A 20,887-nucleotide genomic window follows, 5' to 3' on the forward strand; every position below is an offset into this window, starting at 1 on the left:
TATCTTCCGGTATTTTGGTAAGAGTACAGCATCATTTGTTTCAACAATAATCTATAGAGATACATGTTATTGGGGATTCAGGTTATATGGAGAATGACCAAATTATCATACAGATTATACTATGATAAAACAGGTAATATACTGTGTATGCGTGTGTAAACATACATAATATGCACACAAACACATACACTCACTCACACACACACACACACACACACATATATATATATATATATATATACACACACAAGTTATACAAATACACAGATATTTTCTGTATATATATGTCCGTGCGTGTGTGTCCATATATATACATATATAATTTTAAGTAAATGTTCCATGATGCTAGCATGGGCTGGAATGTTTGATAGGATCTTATGGGCCCAAGACTGCATTATGCTCCAGTGTCTGCTTTGGTATGATTCTAACCCTTCCGAACGCCAACCACTTTACAACATATACTGGATGCTTTTTAGTGCCAACCACTAGTGAAGTAACCATGCAGCCTGCCCGTCTACAAACCTCAAGAAAACAGAGTAAAGAGGGATAGGGTATGAGAAAAAAGGGTGAGAGCAAAACTGGTTTCTTGCCTCAGACAAGTTGCATGGTTATTCAGATTGGGAGAAGAAAGTGATAAAAAAAAATAATGGTGATGAGGAATCAAGGTGGATCTTCAAGATGTGGGAGGGAGGAGGTCTGACCATATGGAGCAGCAGAGCAGTTATGATGACAGTGTAGACAAAAGAAAGACAAAAGAGACAACATGATGCTGGGTCAGAGGGAGGTAGACATGGTGTATGAGGAGGGTAAGATGTATGGGGTGGAAGGAGGAGAGATAATTTGATGGCAAGAATGGGTGAGCAATGTAAAATGTGGGTGGAGAGTACAGTATTAATGCACAAAGGATGGATAACAAGTGAAATGGTTCTGAGTAGAAGGAAAAGTAAGTAGTACCAAGAAAGAACTATAAATAGGGAGGTGACAGGTGGTGGTGGTCTTGAGGGGAATGAAATTGAGGGAAGGGCCCAGTTGTGCACTATATATATATATATATATATATATATATATACACAGAGCTCTACAAGGATGTAGTTTTGTCGAAGCAAGTTGGTTTTCTCAAGAACTGCATCTCGCCAGTCACCACAGTCCTTTATGTCCTCTGTGAGGTTCAAGGTCTTGAAATCAGCCTTCACCATTTCATTCCATCTCTTCCTGGGTCACCCTCTCCCACAAGTTCCATCCATATTTAGTGATCACACTCCTTTATACAGCTTTCACCATCCATATACATCACAAGTCTATCCTATCACAGTCTTCCTTCTTGCACACCACATCTGATTCCTTTTATGCCCAATTTTCTTTCAGTACATTTATATTTCATACATACTTACAGTTCACATCCAACAGAGTATGCTAACTTTATTTCTTTCCAGCCTTCTCATGTCCTCAAGTTCAAGGCCCGTGTCTTGCCACCATGCAACACCACAGTTCTAACACAAGTGTAGCATCATATAAATCTGACCTTCACTCTAAAGGAAAAGACTTTTGTTACCTGCAACTGTAGTAACTCCCTGAACATTCACCAACCCATTCTTATTCTAGCTACTTTCAAAACAACGACCTCTTTTGCTAATTTCATCTCCTAGACAACAAAAGCTATCAACTACTTGTAGTAAGTCATCTGAACATTTAAGAGAAGCTATTTCCAGCTTACTCCTTCTATGTATTACCCCAGTGCATCTATCACATTCAAAGCTTTCGTACTCTGACAGGCTGCTCATGATTAAACTAATGGAGCCTACATTAGATAAACTGTTTGGAATTTATACCAGCTCCTTTTCTGCATATAAAAACAAAAAAAGCTATTTCCCTGAAGATACCAAGGTCCTGTCTTCTTTCCTACTTAGTAAAGCCTTCATCTTTATTAAGTTTACTTCAAGAGTTTTCAATTCTTCGTTTAGTTTTCAGGCCTGGAATTTCCTCTCTAATTTTACTAGAAATTCAGCTACGAGAACTAAATCACCAGCGTACAAGAGTTCCCATGGACAGCCAATCATACACTCTTATGCAATGGCCTGTGATTATGATGATTAAAAGAGGACCGTGAACTGGATTTTGATAAATTCTTACCTTCATGCTAAATTCATTACTGAAATTGTTGTCAACATACTGCATCTCTATACAAGGCTTATAAAGCCCCCACATGTTATTCCTCTACATCTAGCTTTCTCAATAACTACCAAATTACTGAATGTTGTATCCTGTTCAAACTCTTTCTCTAAATCAACGAAAGCTAAGAATAGCAGTTTATTCTTAGCAAAGTAATTCTCCTGCAGTGGCCTCAGCAGGAAGATTGCATCCACGATGCCTCTTCCAGGGACAGAGTCAAACTTCATCTCTGTATATTCTATCATGGATCAATTAGGCTATGACTCCCTTGTTTCATAACCTGATCTAGTAAACTGATTCCTCTTTAGCTGCTTCTCTCACAGGCATCTCCTTTGCCTTTGTAGTAGTTTATAATGATACTGCTATACTAGTCATTAGGTATGACACCTTCCTGTACGACTTAATTAACTATCCAGGTGGTAATCCTGTACATGAACTTAAGACACAATGTTAAAACCCCTTAGAAAAAAGTGAACTGTGGAACTCAAACCAAGCATCCTGCATAGTGCTGAAAGACATTCAACCAATTATCTCACAAAAAGCAATTTTCCAACTTTCAACGATCTCCATAAAAGATGCTTTAATAAGAAAGTCTGTTTACATTTAGAACAACATTATTATGGAAGAATTTGATATTTCATTTCTCTATCATGAAGATAAACCACACATTTTTCACATTCCTAAAAAAAAAAACAATAAAAAGTGATATTGCATAATCAGAGAATAATTCTAAAAAATTAAAAGGTAAAATGAATTAAATGTTTCTACCTTGAACATGGTGTGAAGTCAGTTTGGCATCAGGATGGGACCAGTGGCTAAGTTTATACAAACTACGGAGACAGTTGAACAAGAATCCAAATCTGTAAAATATAACAAAAGCAAATATTTCAATGACATGCTTACACACACATAAATACATAAACATACGTGTATTATATCAAAAGTCGGCAGTATACTCTAAGTCCCACCCCAAGCTGGGCCATTCATTACAGTTGGGTAGAATGAATTGCTTGCAGTTTGTACAAGGGTGGCTTCACTTTAGATGGGTTATGTGTTAGTAGGAAATAACTGTCTTTGAAAAATAATTTTAAGATGCAGAAAGTGTTAAAAAAAGGGTTTTGTTATACCTACACATAAATAGCAGAATTCTTTCAGTTTCTGCCAACCAAATCAACTCACATGCCATTGATGAATCAGGCTGACAGTAGAAGACAACTGTCCAAGTTGCTGCATAGTGGGACTGAACCCAAGACTACATGACTACTGCATGGACTTTTCAAATTGGGCTTCTTTCCCTTTATGTTTAGTGGCTTGTTGTATCTCTTTCAGTTCCATCTATCATTCCCTTTCACCCATAACCACACTGAGGTCTTCTCAGCTGTCTCCGACAGGTGTTTCCTTGTTGTAATTCTTTTGTGACCCTTGATTTTGAACTGACCTAACAGTTGGCACATGAACACTGTGACAAACCTCCATGTGTCAACTTCCATTGCCTTTACTGTGCAATGGTACCCTCCTTGTTAGTTAATTCACCAGAAGTGGTACTGGGAACACACATACACACATTATTTATACGACATTACAAATTTAGTCTTGTAGCTGTCAAAGCCAATTCATTTTCCCAGATAGTTTCAGACTGAAGAACTGTTCAAGTATGAAAAAGTTATTCTAACAGTCATCAGACACAGCTGAATGGAAAAGTAAAGCTTCAGCTTTATCACTGGAGGTCTGAAACCAGTTTATGAATCACAAAGATGTTCCAAAAATAAAATATCAACAAAACAAGGCTGGCTCCTAAGCCTTTTGAAGTTATGCCCCTTAGATTGGTTTTTATTGAGCCATTGTCCTGCATGTCAGCATTCAAGTGACCACTGTCCAACCCAGTTTTTTATATATATTGGGTTGTGGGATGAAGAGGTAGAGAGTATGAAGAGGAAGAAGGATAGAAATGAAGGAAAGAAGTTGGAGTTTTGAAGGGTATGTGTAGTCACATATATGCATAAACGTTTATAAGCATTGGTTTTGGTAGGGAAATAAATCCCTTATTTACAGTGAGAGGTCAACTAAGGGAGTGGGGGAGCTAACCTTTACTGTTAGGAGCTGACAATCTGGTTAAGATATATTTCTGCTCACAAGGCAGGTAGGCCTCTGAATGGAAGAAACTCTTTGGTATAATCCTTTTCTCTGCTGAACAAAAGCTGCACCTCCAACTACTGTTGAGGTAAGGTCTGCACTTTTCCAGTAATTGTCACTTATTTCTTACTCTCCATCAGTCTCTCACCCACTTTAAAACTCTCTCATCCCAAATGCTCTGTTTTCTAACACATTTTTATTTCAATCTCTCGTCTATTATGGCTCTTCTATGATAGCTGGTCCTGATTACTCAGCTACTCAACTGTGTAGCTTTGAGTGAATGGACACAATAACCTGACACAGTACACGGTAACCCCACTTGAAATAATAATAATAATAATAATGAACTTATTGTATACAGTGCTCAGGTGCACAACAACTCATCTGAAAAAGTAGCCAAAAGTAAATGAAGAGTATGTAGAATAATGCACAGAAAGTGAACAGTGAATGAGTCATTTAAAACAAAACAAAAAAAGGTGGAAGGCATCAGGTATACTGTTGGTAATTTCAGGAAACATGGAAGTTTTCAAAGACATAATGTCCTGACAGTTAACAACTAATGCAGAGGTAGTTTATTTCCTGCTTCAGCAATTCTGAGCAAGAAAAAATGTTTCTGAAAGTCATAGGTGCTTTGTTGCTTTTTGATTTTGTAAGCATTTCTACAAGTGTTTGACATGGAATTCAAAAAAGTGGCCAAGACGGTGGATAATCTTGTGGGTGTTTACCAAGTCAGTTGCCAGACATCAGAGCTTTAATGTGTCCATGCCCCGAGATACAAGATGTTCAAATAATGGTAGATGCGTTTTGTGTGTAGGTGTGTGTGTGTGTCTTTATATTAAAGCACACACACTATTAAAAGCTTGAATTCTATCTTCCAAAATGATTAAAATCAACCACAACTGAAGGGATTGTCACAGATGCCAATATCCAAAACATCATTCCCCCTTCTCTCTCCCTTCCATCCTTCCTATTGCTTTTGCTTTGTTTAAGATTAATATAATGCAAAATATTCCATCAGCTACTCAAGAACACAAAGAATAAATTTATAAACCATAATTTCAAAAGTACAAATATGAACAATAGCTATTCCATATACACTTCAACTTAAGAGTCAGAATAGTGTATGCAAGAGAATTTCAAAAATGCTTACAATAAGCGGTTAGATTAGCAAAGGTCCAGAAAACGATTGCCTCCCCATATATTTATGGCATCTAAACTAGGGTCCAGTGAAGTGAACGATTTCAATGAGAATCAAATGATGATTTCCATTGTTCAACATCTTGTAACTATAATCAACAATAACTCTAGAACAATAGATAGGGGAAGTGGAGGGAAAGAAGACATACACAACATAAATAGAAATCTAAACTAGTAGGGAACCCTTCATGCAATGTATATAGACACACACACGCATCTATATTAAGAATATGTAAATTATTTATTTTTGTGTGTGTTTTTTATACACACACGCACACACATGTATGTCTCTATATTATATATATATATATATATATATATATATATATATATATATATATATATTATATATACAGGGTGTGATGGGTAAATTGTTGCCATTTCATGTTTTTCATTTCACACATGCACATTGTTTTTGATTTTGTTGACTACACAGTATATTAGGGTCACTTGGGTACCATCTGTGATAAAAACAGCACCATGACGCAATTCACTCAGCCAAAAATTTGGAGACGACATGCTGTACTGCTTGGCATTCATGCCAGAAGCTCCAATATGAACATCTCAGAGTGATTGGGTATCAATGTGAGGACAGTGCATATATGGAAAGTGATAAAAATCAAACATCCAGTTAACATCATAGTGTTTGGAGTGATCACTAGTGATGGCAATGTTACGCCTCCATTCATCTTCCCACACAGCTTCAGACTCAACAGAGGCCTACATCAAGTACCTGGAGGAAGTAGTGCTGCCCTAGGTCGAGAGGGTAACTACTGGAAGACCCTATATCCAGCAACAGGACTCTGCACCATGTCACACAAGCAGTCATGGCTGTCAGACAATTTCTGTCACTACATCACCCCTAACATCTGGCCACCTAACTCCCCAGACTGCAACCCCCTTGATTATTATGTGTGGGGTGCAGTTGAGCAAGAGATCAACAAAACTCCTTGTAACACCAAAAATGAACTGAAGACAAGGATTATGGCTGGATTCACCAAATTAAACAAAGAGACCGTCCAGCAGAGTTGCAGGAAATTCCAAATTCATCTGGAGGCCATGGTTGAAGTCAATGGTGATTTTATTGAATAAATTTACTCTTTAGTATTTCAAGATATTTTTATGTAATTTTGGTAAATATATCTGTTAAAATGAGATGTCAGTGTTATTTTCATTTTTGCGTAATTTAGACAACAGTTTATGGTGGATGGTTTCACAAGCGCCATCCCACCCATGCTAGCTAGTATGGAAGATGGATGTTAAAAGATGATGAGAGAGAGAGAGAGAGACAGAGAGAGACAGAGATGATAATCAAATGAATAAGACATTCAGTGGAGTATGCAGAGTATTGATATTATTATCATCATTATTTGGCTAATCCCTAAAGTGAGCAAGAAACCCCCCTATAGAAGGTAGGCTCCACATTAAAACAGCCTGATAAAAGAAACAAGATTGTTGTGCCCCTCACTGAGGAATATTTTCATAATTCCTGTATATGATGTAAGTGGCCTGCTGATGACATTGCTGTGTGTGGAAGGTTAAGGTGTGGAAGGTTAAGGTTAAGGTGAAGTAAACAGAAGAATTTTCAGAGAGGAAACTACTTCTAACCAAAAAGAGGAAAAATGGAGAAACCCTTATATGTCTACCTTCACTAACCATTCTTTTTGTCTTATTATTATTATTCTGATTGAAAATGATTCATTTTTCATAACATATCAGTTTGTCACCATCATTTCTTATGATAAACTGATAACTTAAATGCAAAAATTTGTTTCAATTGAAATAGTAAAAAAAACAAATGCTTTATATCGCACAGAAAAAGATAATAACATTATTATTGATATCTTACCACAGATTAATCTTATAGAAATAATTAAAATTATTCTTTTACAATAAAAACAAAGGCAGAATAAACATCAGCAACAATCACTTCTGGTAAATATTAATTCATTTTTATGTCTAATACGCACACATACAAACCTTAATATAATATTCATTTGGAAGTATAGACACATGAATATCTAAAACTAATACAGACAGTCGTCCCAATTACATGTTAGACACAAACAATAATAAATGCAACGCAGACTTGACATTAGACTCACAACAAACAGACAATTCTCAGCCACTTAAATATAAACAAAAACTGCACAAAACCCTAACCCACCACCCCTGTCACACATTTCACAGTGTCAATGACTAAATAGCGAACCTATTTCGATGTATGCTGTTTCTTGCTTCTTAATTTCAATCACTTGTTATCTCAGGTATTCACCTCAGGTATTCCCTTTAAAAGCAACCACGTTGACATATTTGGATTTGATAATCAGAAAGCCAAGTGATTTGATGTTTTAAAGCCAAGACATACATTTCTACCTATTCTACCCAACAAGACAACAGCAATGCTCAATAACTGAGCACAAAAAAGATACAATTGCCTCATTCTGACTAACATTCCTATCACTTTATGGCCTGTAAAGACCACAAGGAAAATACATTCTGCCAGTCTCCACCACCACCACCACCACCACCAAAGGTTAAAAAAAAATGAAATACAAGACCAGAACCAGAGAAAAGATGAAAATTTGTTCATTCGTTTAAGCATAGAAAAGCAAACTTGGACATTGAGGCTTTTCTAAATTCATATTTTTTTCATTGAAATTTGCAACATTATATAACATGCATGCCATATCTATAAGTTGTATAAAATTATTATTGCAAGAAATTGAAAGATTAAGAATGGAGGATGTAAGAAAATTGAAGAACATAACTAAAGGAGTTTCATTTATAAATAATATTGGTCTGCATGTGGAAAGATATTTTTCTTTTTCTATTGAATTTTAAATAAAAATATATACATGGAACCAAGAATGTCAGCTCCCTACATCTTGGATTTGTTGGGGTTTTTTTCTTATGACATAAGATGCTTTGAAAGAAGAAATTAACTATAAAAATATATTTACACGAAAGTACTGAAAAATAAAAGTTGTCGTTTTATACGAACATGCATGTTTTAGGCAGGCTTCTTCATCTAAGACGGCAAACGCAAGTGACCGTCTTACTAATGATCCCCTAGCCTCAATATCTTTCTTCCATGATGTTTTAGAGAAATGTTCATCTCATTAATCATACAACTTGCCACATTGTTCTGAAGGTGAGAAAAGAGAAAGTACATTTTCACACTCCTCCACCATCTAAGTTGGTGAAAGCTACCAACCATGTTTCTCAACTGGTTAGTTTAATATTCTAAGGCTTTTAAAATTTTTTCTATTAAGAACAACAGATTTAAATATTTGGCAAATCTTTAATTCTATTTTAGAAATACTGCATTCAAAATTGTCCTTTTTCACAAATTCTCAAACTTAGGAATCAACAAAACATTATTTGTTTTAAATGCTTTAAATAGAAATTTTTAACGCTAAACTGTTTGAACACTTCTTTATTCAGCATATTTACAATATTATCCACACGTTACAGCTTCATGCAATAAAATAAACTTGCTGTTACAAGAGGGTCTTCAAAACCCTTTTTCAAGTCCAGCTATGTTTATTTTGAATGAACAGAAAAATGATGATTTATTAAATTTAGCAAAAGTGTTATAGTATCATTTACTTCAGACATCAGATGATCACAGAATCCAAACTGCTAAAGAATGTTATTGCTAAACTATTGCAGAACATCAATACAATGACACTGCTTGTACACTTTCCTTCCAAAATACAAATCCAACATTTTCTATACATCTGGTTTCTTTGAGTTTCCAATTTGTTCAACAGCAAAAGCAGCAGCAGTGACAGAAACTGTCTGAAAGCATTTGGACATGTGCCTCAACAATCAAACATTTGCCTCTCAATTTCATCAACACTGATCAACAAGGGAGACAACAACTGATTCACATTTTGGGGGGAAAATAAAGACAAAGCAGACTATTATATTAAAAATCCTACTTTTTATCAGATTAGCTTATACGGTTGGATTTATCTCCTTTGTTTGATGCTTCATGAGGAAGTTTTTCAATCAACTCATCACAAAGATAATTATTATATGCGCAGGAGTGGCTGTGTGGTAAGTAGCTTGCTTACCAACCACATGGTTCCGGGTTCAGTCCCACTGCGTGGCACCTTGGGTAAGTGTCTTCTACTATAGCCTCGGGCCGACCAAAGCCAAGTGAGTGGATTTGGTAGATGGAAACTGAAAGAAGCCCGTCGTATATATGTATATATATATATGTGTGTATGTGTGTGTGTTTGTGTGTCTGTGTTTGTCCCCCTAACATTGCTTGACAACCGATGCTGGTGTGTTTATGTCCCCGCCACTTAGCGGTTCGGCAAAAGAGACCGATAGAATAAGTACTAGGCTTACAAAGAATAAGTCCTGGGGTCGATTTACTCGACTAAAGGCGGTGCTCCAGCATGACCGCAGTCAAATGACTGAAACAAATAAAAGAATAAAAGAATCGTTTATCAAAATTTTTATAGTTACTCTGTTAATACTACATTTGTGAGGCTCTACCAGTCATGTATAGTACTGCAAGGTATTAAATATATACCTTTCTAAAATTTGGTAACCCTGAAGCAATTTAAGAAATCAATAATTTGGTAGTCAATAAGTTCTCTCGTCAAAAGAATTACATATTCTATAATAGTACAAAGAAAATCTTTTTTTGCCAGCAGAATTCTTCTTTTAAACTTAATCCGAAAGACAAATATATTTTAGAAATATTATTTAAAAAAAAAAAAAAAAAGATTATATATTATTTAGATAATTCACATATTGTAAACAATGTATTATAACAATTTCAATTCTAGATTGATATAGAAAATGTTGAAAGCATATGTTTATTATTGACATATATATAATATTGTCATAATTTATATTTCATATACATATTATCATAATATATATTTTATAGACGTAGATATTATCATAATTTATATTTTACATGTATATTATAATATAAATTTTACTGACATACATACCATTATGATTTATATTTTCTACACATATGCATTATCTTTATTTATATTTTTATATATTTATGTAGGTTATATACACATAAAATATATATGAAAGGTACAGAAAGAGTTATAGCTGAATAAATTAGAAAGAAAATTAATCTCGTTGTAACAGTTTGATTCTGTGCCAAGAAGTACTAGAACTGAAGCCGTCTTTATAGTGAGACAACTGAAGTATTTAGTTAAAAGTAAGCTACTGTAGTTATCATACATCAATCCGAAGAAACCCTTCAATCCTAACTTAGTGGATCTGGTATTTGCTGAAGAAACAAAGAAAAGATGAAAGGCTCTTGTGAGGGCCACAGAAACTTGGAAGAGCTACCAGCAAGGTGAGAATGAACAACAGGTACAGCAATGCATTCAGTGTGCAGGAAAGAGTCCACCAAGATTCAATTCTCACCTCCCTCTAGTTGCAGTAGCCTTGCATGACATAATGAAGCCGTTTAAGGCCAAATGCCATGAGAGTTCCTATATACTAATACGCTCATCATTATCGCTGAACCTGCAATAGAAGTAGAAAAGAAATTCCAGGTGTGGAAGCAAAACCTGGAATCAAAGGTCCTAACAGTAATCTTAGTAAAAACCGAAGTTTTAAGTTAGCAGGAAAACAAATAGCAACTCCAGTCCCTTCAGCAAAATGGCCTTGTTTCGAATGCAGGAAAGGAGTAGGGTAGAAATAGCATATGTTGTACACAGCACAAACTTAAGATACACATGGGGTGCAGTAAAATCAAAGGCAGATTAACAGAAAGTATACTTTGTATGTAGCATATGTGCAGGAGCAAGAAACACAGAATGCACAGGAAATAAATTTTCTCAATTGGCCAGGAGGATCCATTGAGGTAGGAGAGAACTTCTGTTGTTTAAATGACCTAATTAACACCGAAGAAAGATGTTCTTGAAGCATAGTATCCAGACTAAGAATGGTTGCAGAAAGTTCAAGAAACTGCTACCTCTGTTGGCAACAAAAGTCTCCTTGCCCCAGAGTCAAAAGTAGATTGCATGATGCTTGTGTTAGAACTGCAATGCTGCATGGTAGTGAGACAGGGGTCTTGACTGCAGAAGACTAGTAAATGAAATAAGGTAAGCATGCTCTGATGTTAGTGTACATGAACACCAGAGTACAAATAGGCATGGATAGTTCAATCTTGTGAAGAGAGGAGAGTGCATTGGTGTGAGCATGCAATGAGAATGGATGATGATAGCAACATAAGGAAGTGTCATGAGCTCTAAGTTAATGGAAGAGAGAGACTGAGGAAGACATGGGATAAGGTGGTAAAGGATGATATGAAGATGCAACATCACATGGGGCACATGACAAAGGAATGTATTGATTGGCATTACACAGCACAAACTGTAAAAGAGGTGTTCACCTATGGCAACACACTAACTGAAGGGCAGGCTTCCCCTTCACCTTATATCCTTGAACCTGTTCCTCCTTTAACATCATTCACTTCTCTCTTTGGGTCACTTCCTTAGCACTTAATAGCACTCCATCTCTCATCTCCACACCATCTGTGCTGATCATATCTTCATCATCAAACTTACCCACTTACCCTTCAGCTGACCTATATATATATATATATATATATATATAGAAGGTTGCATCAGACCACCCTATTGATCTGACCATCACCATGCTATGTTACCAGCCATCTCCTTCTCTCTTTTTCTCTCATATTATCGTCATTATCTTAGTGCCCACCTCTAGTATTGACAACCACTCCCACAACTTCACCTAAATAGTCCTGTATTTTTCCATCACACTGTTGTTCTCTTTAACAACCTGACCTTTACCTTTAGCTACCTCTGTCACTGGCAATCCCTCTCCTCCTAACACCACTCTCTATATGTCCCTGCCATCTTGCCATCATGTTCTTGTTCCTTTCACCCACCCACCCATCCATTACCCATTCTAATGCCATTAATTCCTCACTCTCCAGTACCCACTTCTGGCCTTTCTGTCATCAGGTTTCCTTCTACTTCTCACACTGTTCAGTTGTTGGCTGTATGAGCAGAGAAAGTGTAGGGCTATTCAAACTCTCTCACGTTGGGGCCTGAAAAAACACATCCAGTGAACTCCTGTAAAGTGGTCAACAGCTAGAAAGACATCCATCTGTGGAAACCATATCAAATGACAGAAGCACCAAGGGCTTTAGGAGTATTAGCTCCAACCTATGCTAGCATGGAGAGGAGAGGAGGAGGAAGGAGAGAAACTGAGGAAAAAGAGAGGAGGAGAAGAGAGGAAGATGGAAGGATGATGTAATATTACCATAATATATATTTTACATACAGGGTGTTCAAAAAGTCTCCTCGCAGTGAATTTTTTTCATCCTGTGCTTCACCATGGCACTACTTCAAGAGTTTTTCAGTGAACAGATTATTTCAAAGGGACTTTGGTCCCCATGATCACCTGATTTAACACCACCAGACTTTTTTTTTCTGGTGAGCAAGTAAAGGATCAGTGTACAAGAATCACCTGAAAACCTTTAAATACTTACTGCAGAGAGACTTTTTGAAGACCCTGTATTATCATTACTTTGACTCTCCATGTAGCTTGTCTACAGGATTCTCTGGTGGCATAATCCTACAAATGAAATTGTCTTTCTCTGGGGCATCTTTTACTTGTTGGAAACAAACAAATCTTTTTTTCTTTTTTCCTATAATTCCAGACTATGAAGATGATGTTACAGGTAAGCTATTTCAAGTGATTTATTACCTCAATGATGTCAAAAATAATACAGCATCTTGTGAAAAAAAAATGTCCGAAAGACATTTAATTCAATAAAAAGAAGTTGGTAAAGTTCTGTATTATCTCAACAGGATTTTCCAGTATTATAAGATAAAGAAGACCAAACAGTTTCATATATTTACACTTGCCAGAAGTTGACATCCACTAATAATGAGAAATGCATGAAAGCCTGTGGTTACGTGGTCATAAACAATAGGAAAGTAAGAAGGAAGTCAAACAATTTGGAACTGTAAGTGACCTTAAAGTACTGTGGTTAGATTCTGAAGAACAGAGACAGCTATTGAAAAGCAATTTCACAAACCGATTCAACCTATGTCAGCAGAGAGAATTATGTTCTCAAAAATCTAATGATGATTATGGTGACACAAAAATATGAGTTTTGTGTCAGAATGCAGGTCTTTATTTGCTTACTAAAAGTTTGCCTCTCTTATCTTTAATCCTCCTCCTCCTCCCCCTCCTCCTTTTTATAACATTCATTCCATTGAAGCAACTCAAATCCTAATACACTACTACACTGGCTGACACAGAGATTGTGACAAGTTGATTCCATTTCTCTTGTTTTGCACAGTCTCTCTCTACTTATTGATTACCCATACATTTTATGTTTGTTTGGTAACAGCCAATGCCAGTTGTTTTGCAGCTGGTAGAAGATAAACAAACGATTATTGTTAATAACTATAACAGTAGAAATGGAAACAACAACATTGAGGATGATGACAGCCTGAAGAAATATTGGTTATGGCAGGGTTTAAATAACTGACAAGGTCATCTTAGACTGAGAGAGAGAGAGAGACAGACAGAGACAGAGAGCGAGACACAGAGAGAGAGAGAGAGAGAGAAAATGGTGAAAAATAGGAATTGGTTACAACAAACATGATTTGATGAAAATAGAAATAACACTAACAAATAACAATAACATTTATAATAACAATGATGATGATGATGATGACCAGGACGACAAAAATAACATTATTTGCCACAAGATCAACAAAAATAGAATATATGATACATTAGAAAGAAATCCAGAAATGTGATGTGACAAAAACATGTGCACATGTTTGTGATGTGTGTACAACTATCTGCTTGTGTGTATGGATATGTATACACACACACATGCACACAAAGATATATACTTGTACATATACACAGACATGCACATTGTATAAATGTATAATGTAGGTATATACAAACTCTCTCTCTCTCACACACGCACATACACACACACATATATATATATATATATATATATATATATATATATATATATATCTCATCATCATCATGATGATGATGATGATGATATATATATACACACCATTTGCATGTTGTATAAAAGAACAATTTCTTTTAATTCTTAATTAGTTTTCCTTTTCCCAAAATGCTATGTATAGCGTTCATAGAACCACAGAAAGAGTACCACTATTATCTATCCAGCACCAAGCAATGAGTACCACATCTGTCCGTATACTAGCACAGAAAGAGTACCACAACTGTCCAACATTTATTTTTCAAGGTTTGCTGTCGATTACAAATGTTCATTTTTATCTTTTGCATTTGAATATATATTGAATATTGGTCGTACCTAGCACAGTCTGACATCTGTGTGTGACCAATAGAAAAGAGATACGAAAGGTCATGTTATACAACTGTTCAATAATTATCTCAGCTTTCATGATTTGCTCATTGCTAGTCTATTGACAACAAGATTTACTTTCTGCATAGAGACACATTCCACACCCATTAAACACTCCATTTTTATCGTTTTATATTAACATTTTCCAGAATTTTCCTATCTAAAATGTTATTGTATATTTCTGGAAAATGCTTCTCTGGTGTCCTTCAGTGATGATGCATTGTCAGCAACATGATGAGGCAACTGGTTTATGGTCAACTAAACTCACAGTCAGGTATCCAGATATCTATTAGTAGGTGCCTGTTGTATCTGTTCCAATTGGACAGGTTGTTAGTTGTTATTGGTTATGTTCAAGACTATATGGCCAAGTAAAACCACACTTCATCATCAGGTATCTGTTGTTGGTATGTCTAAAACTATCCATTGTATCCTTCTTTATTTATGATGGTAGAGGGTAATTTGAGAGAGATTTGATCTCTGACAGGTTGAGCAATCATGTAGAGGTTATAGCTACTTGGTTAACCTGTTGTGTAAAATGTAGATTGATTGACTCTGTGTGTGTGTATTTATCTGTGTTGATTTTAATGTTGTGCACTTGTTTATTACGGAAGAAGTCACAACCCTTCTGAATTTGTAAACCTTTCCAACCCTTTAACATTCAGATTACTCTGTGAAATGTAATGCTTATTTATTCATACTGGGTTGAATTAATCATGCAGCTTTGAGATTTTGATGATGTGATTATATATTTTTTAGAATGACATTGTTGGGTAGGTATGAGAGGTTGGACCTGGCCACTTTGAACATAAGATATGGACCAGTTTAAATGCTAAAGAGTTAATATAATTTACAGTTTCATGTGGGTGACTTCACATTTCACTGCAGTCAATACTTCCTACAAATATTTCCTCCAGTTTTAAAATGGTCAACCATTCAGTTCCTCTGTGTATTTGTTGGTCAGCTTTAGAAATTCTGCTGTGGGTGATGACTGATATTCTCTAGCAGCAATCATACATGGCCTTGTTTGTATATTCAGTTTTAATTAGATTCTCTTCAATACATGTTTGTTTTGTCTGAATATGTGCAATGTTGTAAACAATGATCAACACTGTAAAAACTAATAATTATAACAGTAACTTTACAAAGATTGAATACAATTTTTGCTATGGATCTGGACAAGTTCAATGGAAATAGAGGTAACATTACTTTTCAACCTTAGACAAATCTTTCAACTGACTGAGTCTGATAGAGGGTTGAATAAGGATTCGGTTTTCAGTAACTACACAAGTGTTGTGGTTGTTGCTCACACTACAGCAATATTTGAGAGGAGTGGATTACATACTGGCATTAAGATCAATTGTTGACCCTCTAAAAAGTACAAAAATAACCCACATAACAATATTGTAGCTATAATCTACAGCAGTGCTTTTTGCAATATAGAAACAAACACTTTAATGTAGATTAAAAAACAGTTTAATGGCAAAGATAACCACCACCAACAGAACCACTCTCAACACCCTATACCCAATGCTAACTCACTACAATATATTGCAATCTCCAACCCACAAACATATCAGTTCCCCTTTCCATCCTTTATAAATGCTGCAATAATGGCTTTTATTCATCTGGAATCATTTGCTGTGGACCCACCTCCACTCAAACCAACCTATATTCTTCCGCCTTATTTTCTGTCCAAACTCCACATGATACATTACCATATTCCTTTCTAGAACTGCTTCTGCCAACAATCCATTCCTTGCCAACCTTTCCCAAACAAGCAGCATCAACTGATAGAATTTCAAGCCAAACACCAATCAGATTAACTTCTCAAGTCTGAGAGAGTTTGTTGAAATTAAGAGAACCGATATTCCTCTTTAGCAAGGTAACCAAAAAAAAAAGTAGCCTTTCTTTTTATTCTACAATTTGAAATTCAAAGTCTCTATCCACAAAAACATGAAAAAGAAAATATTTTGCATTTGCAAAGAAAAACAAATAAAAATATAAAGGAGAGATATAACAGGAAGAATCGTTGCAACTGATACCAGCAGAACAATAAAAGAATTCTACAAATAAGAAATGAGTAACAAGGAAATAATAATTATTTACAATATCACTTTTACATAACATTATTTGGTACATAACAACAAGCATATAAATAGAATATGTAGCAAAAACTGCATCATAAAGACGAGCTACCATCTTCAAACAATTGCTAATTCTCTACAAGACTTTAATGAGAGCTACAATGGTATAGTGTCACCACATCTGGAATGGTGCTAGTGCTGCCTCTGCTGCAAACATTTTAGACTCTATTCAAAAGGAGACCAAAAATTCACACACCAACTCAGTATAACTTTTGGCTCACAAACATGTGATGTCTCCTCATTATGCCTATTGTACTACTACTACTACTACTACAACAACTGCTCACAAATTACTTACATATCACCTCCAACAAGCCTACCTAAAGCAACACTTTGTTATGCTCTCAGCACTCCCTAAATTATCATTCTCTGGTGTACCTGTCTGCATCATTTTGCTGTTGTTGAATCTAAATGTCAACCATATCAATGCTACCAGTAACAAAAGATCTGTGAAGGTTCAAAATTTCATGTTTGCCAACAAGAAAACTGATTGTAACAACAGAAATTATGACTACAAGAAGAAATAATAGCAAATACATAATACCAAGGCACAGAATAATAAAGTTAAATAAAGTTAGTAGATATTATCACAACAAAATTTTTATAAAGTAGAGAGAGACACTGAAAGATAAAGCAGGTTATAATCACAAGATCCCTAGCACCAGTGAATCATCATTAAAAAGATACTGTGTCACAAATGCTAAGAAATCTTAGAGTGCAGGTATAAACCATAATTTTACTCTACTTAAAAACCTTCTAAATGAAATTCCCAAACTGATTTCAATGGGTTTTTTTTTTTGTCTCACAGTTTCAATGAAACAACATCCCATTAAATATCAATAATAATAACTTTATATATATATATGTTAGATTTTATAAATCATTGTTCTGACTACCTATTACATCCCAATATCTATAGAAATATTCTGAAGATTTGAAGAGCCTAACTTACATCCAGATATTTACAGAAATATAAAATAAATAACTATTATGTATATATATATATATACACATACACACACCTTGTGCAAACAACTAGACAGACAATAAAAGAGGAGACTAACAACCCTACATACAAAAATATATGTGTGTGTGTGTGTGTGTATACACATCCTAAATAATTGACCAATTGAGAAGAAACACAGTTTATCTTGTCCAAAGATAAATGCATTAGCAAATAATGGATGCCTGGGCAATGAATGCGCTTTGATAGAGCGACTGCTCAAAGGTTTAAAGCTTTAATGATAAATATATTGAGATGTCCAAACAACAAGGTATTCATCAAGTAAACAAGATATACATATACAGCACTCCCCCACTCTCCTTTCAGAAGAAAATATTAAGTAAATTCACTAAAATCTCCTTCCATTATAGTATAAGAACAATTCTGCTTATGAATAAAACCTTAGACACAACACAAGGACGGGGGGGGGGGGAGAAAGAGGAGAGTGACGGTAGGTGTAAATGCTAAAATTTAACTGGGTTCACATCTGTGCAACAACCAATATTAACCACCACATATGTAAACAAGAACACTATATATATATATATATATATATATATATGTATGCATGTGTGTGTGTGTGTGTTAATTAAAATTCATCTGTTATTAAGACTATTTCTATTATAACCACCACTACCCCCTGCTTCCACTGCAGCTACTACTACTACCTTCAACAGTCAGAAAAAAAAAGGGGAGAAAATTGTAAATACAAGTAAATAGAAATAAATATTACAGTAACCATAGTAACGTGTTTTTGGGGTGTGTTAATGTTTATCTATATTTCTGTGTAAATAAAATTGTGTGCATGTATATGTGTGTGCATGTGTGTGTGTGTGTGTGTGTGTGTGTGTGTGTGTGAGTGTTAGTGAGTACAAGTTTAACTTGGTCGTTTTCTGAACTTCTCAGCCAATACTCCATAAAAATAGGACAAACAAACAAACACACATATACACGCTCACAGAGGACCATACAATGTGCACACACACACACACAGCCAATACTGCACTGCATTATAGTGTATGTAGATGCATACGTACATACATAGAAATATGTGTGTGTAGGTGTGTAATACACACACACACATAAGCGCAAGACAAACATAGGCAGAACTATATTTATTTACTGATCAACAAATTAAAAGACAGAATTGGAGTTGGAGGGTTGGCGGAGGAGGCAGACACAAAAAGTGAAGAGGATGAATGAAGGAACAGAAAATTATTCATAAAAGGAAAAAAGAAAAAGAAAAAAAAGAAAAAGGGAAAAAGAATAAAAACCTTCTCACCTCCCCCACCACCATCAGATACTAGAGAAAGAGAGGAAAAGGAAAAGAAAAAAACAGATAAACAATCTATAAATAAATAAATATACAAGAAGGTGGGATGGCGGGAAGTGGGGGTGGAGTGAAGAGGGAGGAGGAGGAGGGAGAGATGAAGGAAAAGGAAAAGGAGAGAGAGAGAGAGGGAGAGAGGGGGGAGGTGGAAGGAGTAAACAGCTGAATATATCATGATAAATGATGAATGTCAGTTTATATTATTTATAATATTTCCTACCACCACCACCACTGCGGCGGCGGTGGAGGAGGAGGAGGAGGGGAGGGGGCATTGTAGTAGTAGTAGTAGTAGTAGTCGTGGTTGTTGTGGTGGTAGTAGTTGCTGTTGTTGTTTGTTTACTAGTGTTTTAAATAATAAACATTCTCTCTCTCCCCCCTCCCTTCTCTTTCCACACAAACACGAAGACACAACATCATAACCATCTTCTACAGAACTATTTGGTGCTAGACCAACACTTCCTGAGGGAGAGAGGGGAGGGGGGACAGAAAGGTGAGGAGAGAGAGAGAAAGTGAGAGAGAGAGAGATGCACACAACAACAACAACAACAACAACAGAAATAATATCAGTGAAATGTTGTTGTTTTCCACTGCTGCACATTGTTGTTGTGGTTGTTCTTGTTGTTTGAGTTAACTCTTAATTATTGTTATTGGAAGTTGTTCTTGTTGCTTCAATTTTATTAGATAATGTTGTTGTTGTTGTTGTTAATGTTAAACACACTCGATTGTTCTTGTTGTTGTTATTGTAGCTGACATTGCTGTTGACTCACCTGCTGCTGCTGTTGTTGTTGTTGTTACTGCTGTCCCTGATAAATCTAGAAAGTGGCAAGAGGGAGGGGGGGGGGGGGATAGGTGGGTTGACAATAATAATAGTCAAAAGAAATTATCAACCAACAGAGAAAGGATGTCCTTAATGCTGTTGTTCTTGTATTCTTCCACAGTCTTTACCTTGTTATTAGTGTTGTTGCTTTCTTCTTCTTATTCCTGCAGCTATTATTTTGTTTGTTACCATTATTCCTGCACTTCTTGTTCTTCTTCTTCTTCTTCTTGGTGTTGGTGGTGATGACAATAGTGATGGTGGTGATGAAGTTGTTATTGGAAGTGTTGTTCTTGGTGCTGATGGTAGAGTTGTTGGTCTCGTTTAGCTTCAGGTCACCCTGCCAAGCAGACTTATGATCAAATATCTGCCAACCATGACCATCATTCCAGCCATCTATTCTGTACAGAGAACCCAGGACTGCTTCATCCAATGCCTCCCTTGTTTACAAGATGAAAAGCTATAATTTCAGTTCTATTTCACAGCTGGTTCTAACAGGTCAAGTTTAGCATATAAAAGTTACCTCGTTAGTGGTGGTCATGGTAGAGAGGTTGTTAAGGTTATTGTTGTTATATTACTATTTGATTAACTCTAACCCCTCACCTTCTGGTTACAAAACATTATTATTAATGAGGATGGACGAATTGCTGCAGGGGTATTGGTGGTAGAAAACTGGCCAACCCAAAGGTGATGGCAG

The 20,887-nt window shown here is 35.8% G+C and overlaps 1 protein-coding gene across 37 annotated transcripts in view; it reads right to left on the minus strand.

Annotated features, from left to right (window-relative positions):
• The window catches only part of LOC106881718 (forkhead box protein P4), a 543,812-nt gene that overhangs the window by 396,500 nt on the left and 126,425 nt on the right, over positions 1–20,887 (minus strand). For all 37 annotated transcript variants that reach the window (XM_089350188.1, XM_089350182.1, XM_089350175.1 and 34 more), the window contains exon 3: positions 2,938–3,029. The gene's annotated coding sequence lies outside the window, so the exon portion shown is untranslated. The remainder of the gene's footprint in view (positions 1–2,937; positions 3,030–20,887) is intronic.

This window comes from Octopus bimaculoides, chromosome 4, assembly GCF_046866305.1.
Source record: "Octopus bimaculoides isolate indiv1 chromosome 4, ASM4686630v1, whole genome shotgun sequence".
Classification (NCBI taxonomy): Eukaryota; Metazoa; Mollusca; class Cephalopoda; order Octopoda; family Octopodidae; genus Octopus; species Octopus bimaculoides.